Below are 7276 nucleotides of genomic sequence, written 5' to 3'. Positions count from 1 at the left end.
TTTATATAATCGATTGCTATGTGTTAAATTGGAATGAATATTTGAATTATATGATGTGAGCTTGAAATGGTTATATGTTATTTGATATTGATGGTGAAATATGATATGGATGTGTGATTTGTGCAATGGATATGTTTATCTATAGTATTGGAATTAATTGGTGGAATATATGGAGATGTAATTGGTGCAATGGATATGTTTGATGTATCATTTAGAATCATTTGAATCATGGGATTAAAGAGGATATGTGACAGTCTTGCTCTGGATCTGATATACAATGGTAATGAAAATAGACCTACAGGTCATATTCAATGATAATGGACCTACGGGTCAAAGAAAATATGCAAAGAGGGGCCTTCGTGGAAAGGTCAAATCAAAGAGGAGCGTTCGTGGAAAGGTCAAATAATAAAAAGGGACCTGCAGGTCGAATACAATGGAAATCCCGGGCAGATACTAGGCTTGATTTGCCACAGAATAATAAAAAGCACGGAGAGGCATATGCATATGAATATTAAATTGTTTATGATATTTATTACTTTCGGTGATATATGTTGGAGAATGAATGTGTTTGATATTTGTACGTGAAATTAAAGGTAAGGTTTATATACACTGAGTTGTGGCTCATATAAACCACCATAATTTTCAGGAATAAGATATCAGTGAAATTATTCGTTAACATGGGTCGTAGGAACTCCACATGTTATCAGGGTCGGCGGCTGACGCATTTTGGCAACGTCTCTTCCTCATCATTTTGCATGTAGATAAATGTGTAGTATATAGAGTGGTGAGACGGTCCCACTATGGTTTAGAATGTTTTGGAATATGTACTTGATAAATGTTGGTTTTTGAAATTATAAAATGTGCGCTTCATTTACTTGGAGTGTGGATTATTTATTTTAGATTTTGAATTTATTTATAATAAGTGCATACGCCATAAGGGTTGAGGTGTGACAGTACAAGCTGATCCCCAAACTATGAACCGAACCCCCAAATTTTGATTGTGTAGAGTGTGAGAAAATGAGCTAAGAGCTAAAAAGATGATAGATGATGATGAAATGCTTCTCGCGTGCTCTTATTTATAAGGAGTTGAGCTTCTTGATCCTTCCTTAAATTCCCCATTCTGCCCTTCGTCTAGGATGCTCCTCCGTCTGGTAAATTTTCTTCTTTCTGCTCATTTTCTCTGCCAGACTCCTTTCCCCAGGCATTCTACTCCTTCCTTCCTGGATCTGGCATTTTTCTCTACACACCTGGCTTACAAAACCTTGTTAGACCCGAGAAATTACAGAATTTACCTTATAACCAATGCATGAAATTAGCCTTATCAGACCCTAATTGTGATGTAGGTAATTCCTGCTATAATGCATAACACATATCGAATCTGATCCATTGAATCATAAATCAACAGTCATGATCAGATCTGACGAATGTCATTTTATACTCCCTCCGTTCGCCTATAGATGTCCCATTTTTTACCGGCTGAGTTTTAAAAAATTGTTTGACTTTATAAAATGATAGAAAAAGTTAGTAGAATGTGAGTCATACTCCTTCCATCTCATGCTACACACACTTTTCTTTTTGGATAGTTAATTAAAGATTGAGTAATTAGTGTAATTAAATTAGTATTTTAAGTGTAATAAGAGAACACTTAATTAACTCTGATATTTTAATTAAATACTCTAATTCTTACCTAAAGTAGAAGTAGTGCAAGTAGTTTGGAACGTGCCGAAAAAGAAAAGTGGAAATAGCATGGGATGTGGTAGTACTTAGTAGTATTAATATTATAATCAAATATGAATGAAATGAGTTAGTAGAATGTGAGGTTTACTTGCAAAATGTAGTAAAAATGAAATGCAATATTTATTAAAATACAAATGATAAAAGAAAATAGAATATTTAATAATGAACGGAGGTAGTAGTATTTTTAGGCCATCGTAGTGGTATTTTAGTCTAGCCGAATAAAAATTTGTTTAGGAGTTCATATTTGGTTCATGACAAAATATCACTTACTTAGTTACTTTATTTAGTTCAGCTTATTAAATCTTGCTTATTCATTAATAGATCCACAAATGAAACAATGAAACATTTCTTTTGAATGAAGAAATGATGAATTCTTCCTAGGGGGCTGATAATTGTAACTACATCGAAACTCGGGACAAGAATCGAGGGCAAAATACCATCTTTAGAGTATCTGCAGCGGTGCTCTTCTGCAAGAGCAGTTGCCGTGCCGAGTCTGCCGACGGCACAGCAAGAGCCGTGCTCACCGCTGCACTCTTGCCGTTGACACGGCGGTGCTCTTGCTATCGAGCACGGCCATGCCGACGGCAAGAGCACGAGCAGCCGACGTAACATGCTCTAATTGGTCGTTGCTTTATCATATTTTTTAAAAAAAATCAGATTTAATAAAAAAAAAATCTCTCTTCCCAATAAAATATATCCATTTTTTCACTTTTAATTTATTTTTTCATTATTTTTATCCTAAAATTCACACTTTCATTTATAAATACCTCCATTTCAACACAATAAATCACACTACACCAAACAACTCTCTCAACCACAATTTTTAAGATTTTAATTTTTAGGATTTTAATTATATAATTTTTAATTTTTAGCATTTTATAATAGTATTTCGAGTATTTTTAATGCATTTTAATATTGTGGAAATGTTTTTAATAACTGAAATATTTAAATTGAATAATAGAATGGTGGGACCCTTGAGCATGCTCTTGCAGAAGAGTATGAATGTGGGTGTAGTGCTTTTGCGGAAGAGCAAGAAATTAAAAATGAATAGAGGTGAGTCCGGGCCCACATCCGTACCCTTGGCAAGAGCATGGATATGGATGCTCTTAACCCTCTAATTTCGACTTCCTCCAAATTGACGTCTTGTTCTCCAATTGAATTCAATGCAAATGATTTCCTCAGAAGCCCTACTCCTGCGCCGTTGCCACTAAGTTCATCGTTGATACCCGTATCGGTTTCCCTAAATACGTGGTCCATTTGGGCGCCATGACTTCTACTTAATGCTAGATTGCTACACGAAGATTCCATCGTGTTCTTGTGAATCTAAACGCCTTAGGTGGATTGTGAGACATTTCAATAGTCAAACATACCATGTCTTGCAATTTCTTCAACTTCACGTTCACGATCAACCCTACCATCTATTTTTTCAGACTTCCGCGCGATTGGGAAGTTTTACGCCCAATTCAAGGGGTTATTTTCGACACGAGATTTTATATAGTGTTGTTTTGTGAGTTAAAGAAGAGAAAGTAAAATAAGAGAGATGGAAAAGTAGAGATAAAGTTATTTCTATTTTTAGGAAATGTTTCATTTTTAATGGGACAATCCAAAAAAGGAAAACGTTTCATTTTTTAATGGGACAGAGGGAGTACTCCTTCGTTCCTTAAATTTTATCACACTTTGACCGGACACGAGTTTTAAAAAATGTAATGGAAAGTGGGTCGAAAAATTAGCGGAATGTGGTCTTACATTGTTTTATAAAAATAATGTGAATGAAAGTAAATTAGTGGAATATGAGATTTACCACTGAAAATAGTAAAAAGTGGCGTGTGAAAAATTTTATGAGACGGACAAAAATTAAAAAATATGACAAACTTTATTGGATGTAGCCTACACGAACCGGGACGAAATTTTTGACACGACACGAACCGGCACGAAATTAATGGGTTTGGGTCAGACCTTATCGTGTTCGTGTCCTTATCGGGTCGACCCATTAAGGACACGAAAATTTCGTGTCGTGTTCGTGTCGTGTTCGTGTCGGGTTCGTGTTATCCGTTAACAATGCGTGTTCGTGTCGTGTTCGTGTCGTGTTCGTGTTATCCGTTAACACATAATATTTTAATATTATTATTCTTATTAACACATAATATTTTAATATTATTATTCTTATTATTTTCATTTTTCAATACTTATTTTCGTGTCATTAATGGGTTCGTGTTGTATACGTGTCGTGTTGACCCGAAACGGTTCGTGTCGTTAATGGGTTCGCGTCGTGTTCGTGTCGGAGGGTAGCAGGTCGTGTTCGTGTTCGTGTTTGAGGTTTTCTTAACCGGTCGTGTTCGTGTTTGTTGTTATCGTGTTCGTGTCGTTATCGTGTCGACACGATAGCGACCCGACACGCACGATTTGCCACCCCTAGATGTAGGGAGTGTACGAAAACAAAAATTCTCACTCGCGAAAAGGGCCTAATTCTTGGTCGATGGAAGGTTTTATTATATGGCCACTCAGCCACAATTCTTACCAGATTTCATTTCTACACAACCCATCTCAGACATAGTTAACAGACCCTTTGTATAATTAAAATGAAGACATGTTTAAACATATTTATGAATGGGATACTTTACTATATACTACTACATATATTAACGAATATATATAGATAATATTATATTTATTTATGAAAAATAATATTGGCAGTAGATGATATGTGTTTTAATATAAAATTTATAAAGTAAGAAAAAAATAGAGAAACTATAGTTAAAATATTGTTTATAGAAAATGAAATACAAAATAAATATAAAATTTACTATTAAGTAAGAAAAAATATAGAAAAAAATACTACTTAAAATATGGTTAGTAAAATGAGATCAAAAATGAAAAAGCATGCGTGTCCATATTTAACAGTATATGAATATAATAATGATTAAAAATAGATGAATGAGATACTTCATTCGACACTGTTTCCAAGTCCAAACTATATGTTCCCAACATGGATCCCATATGTCTATTCAATTCTTGATGCGTCCGTTCTACCTGCCTAACATTATGTTTTTTCATATATTCTCTCAATCTCCCATTTTACCCCATCATTTAATTTTAATTTTGATTTTGATTTTGCATGCTTCTAAATGCCATTATAAAATATAAATGTGTATTTATTTATTTCTACTAGTTATGAACACTATATTTTGCAAGAACAAAAAAAATTTCGATTGAATTACCTCAATATAAATCTCAATTATATACCTATCTCCGCTAGGGATTAAGACCATCTCCAACCATACACCAAATCCCATTTTTGGTGTAAAAATGTGCTCCAACCATACTCCATACTCATACCCATTTTTGGGTTTTTTAATCAAACAACACCAAATTTGAAGTGAACACCAAAATTGAGTATCTACTGCAAAAAAGTTTTAAATATTGCATAATAGTCCTTATTATTATTTTGATAGTTGAATCAGCCGGCGGCCAATTTGTATATTGTCAATTTGTGTACTAGTACAGTAGTACTTGATAATTGATTCAAACTATCAGCCACATAATTTAGACACAATTTGTTCATGGAATTTACATATATTTTTCTAATAAAAATAATTAAATAGAAATTAGCAGGCTGACTATATTATAATAAATTATGTTTTTTTTACAAATAATAACTAAATAGGAATGAATATTGCAGAAAAAATCTTGTTATTATTTCAAGAGTATATGACCTGATATGACACAATAAGAAATAAAAGTGCTCATCTGGAACTTCAAAATGCGCTAGTTGATCATTTGTGGGAACAATACACAAATTTTGAGTCTTGAATTTTAGCTATTTTTTATGTTTATCGTGATATGTTTTATGTAATTGCGATATATTTAAATGAGTTTCAATTTATATTTTGAATTTTATTATTGCAAGTTCAGTGTATTTAATTTTAAAAGTAGTGTAATTTTTTAATATAAAATATATTTAATACATAAATATATTAATAAAAAAAATTGTATAATTATTTAAGTTACATAAATTATTGATAAAATATTATGGGATTAATATGTAATTTAAGTAAATATGTAGGTATAATTGAAAAGGTATAAAAAGAATATAAATATGGAATATTCTTTTGGGTTTGAGTTTGGAGTAAATGATTGGAGTAAAACTACTTTTTGGTGTGACCCAAACTCAAAAATGGGTTTGAGTTTGATGTAAATGGTTGGAGATGGGCTAAAGCGTATTATTTTGACTTCGACATATATTTTAAGATATGTAAAGAAAAATATGTGAAAAAAAGTAAGTGAAATAAAAATATGAATATAATTATTTTTATTAATTTTGTAATAAAATATTAGTACTTCGTAGAATAAGTTGATGAACTGTGGATCTATTTATGTAAAAATAAACTATGACTTTTAATAATTGACATACAAAACTGATACTCCATCTGTCTGCGATTAGAAGTTCCATTTTTCATTTTGGTCCGTCCTCGAATAGGAGTTCTGGTTCATTTTTACTATAAATGTTGATAGGTCTCACATGCAATCTACTAACTCATTTCACTCACATTTAATTTAAAATTAATACTCCATGCGTCCCGGCTAAGATGACACATTTTCTTAATCGTCGCGGGATTTTACAGTTGTTGATTAATGTGGTTAATTGGAGAAAAAGTATGTGTATATATTAAATGAAAAGAAAAAGAGTGTTAAATATTTAATTAGAGAAAAAAAAAAGTGGTTGAGTGTATTAATTGTAGAGAGAAAGTTGCCAAAAATAAAAATGTGTCATCTTAGTCAGAACAAACTAAAAAGGAAAATGTGACATTTTAATTTGAACGGAGTGAGTATTATATAATTTCATTATCTATTTTTTATCCACTTTTCTTTACATTTTTTTTTAGAATTCATACTAAAAAAATGAGAATCCTAAAATCTACGTCACAATAGGAAATAGAATAAGAAATGAAGTCATAGTGGAGTCAAAATCTATTTATGCTACGAATTCAAATAAAAATAGGAACTAAAAATAGCACTGCATCATCATTATTCTTCGTCCAAGGACAAGCCAATCGAGTTTTCTGGGTAAAGATTTTGGGTATTGAATACCCAGTATCCGAACGTGATTTCAAGTTTGAGTATTCGGTTTTATGTTTGAATATCTGATATTTTTCAGATCAAATAGGCCTTTAAATTATACTCTTCCATTTCATAAGGATATGCTCCTTCTAAAAAAAATTCTCTTTTAAAATGAGATTCATTCTCCACTAATAATATTTTAATTATATTTTATTTTTTTTCTCTTTACTTTATCAATTATGTATTAAAACCGTTGTTTAGTTAAAAGTGTATATTATTATGGATCATCCGTCTTATATCAATATTCCAAACTCCTATTCTTTGTTTAATTCTTTTAGTCTTATATCAATATTCGAAACTCCTATTCTTTGTTTAATTCTTTTAATTCATTGAATAGGGCATTCAATATTTTTCTCTAAAGTACAATTAAATAAGTAGGAAGGTATATTATATTAATATGAATTAATGATATGGGGCAGTG

The sequence above is a fragment of the Salvia hispanica genome, chromosome 5, assembly GCF_029641045.1.
Source record: "Salvia hispanica isolate PSC_SH4W2 chromosome 5, Shi_PSC_v1, whole genome shotgun sequence".
Lineage (NCBI taxonomy): Eukaryota > Viridiplantae > Streptophyta > Magnoliopsida > Lamiales > Lamiaceae > Salvia > Salvia hispanica.
Note: the sequence above shows the minus strand (reverse complement) of the source record.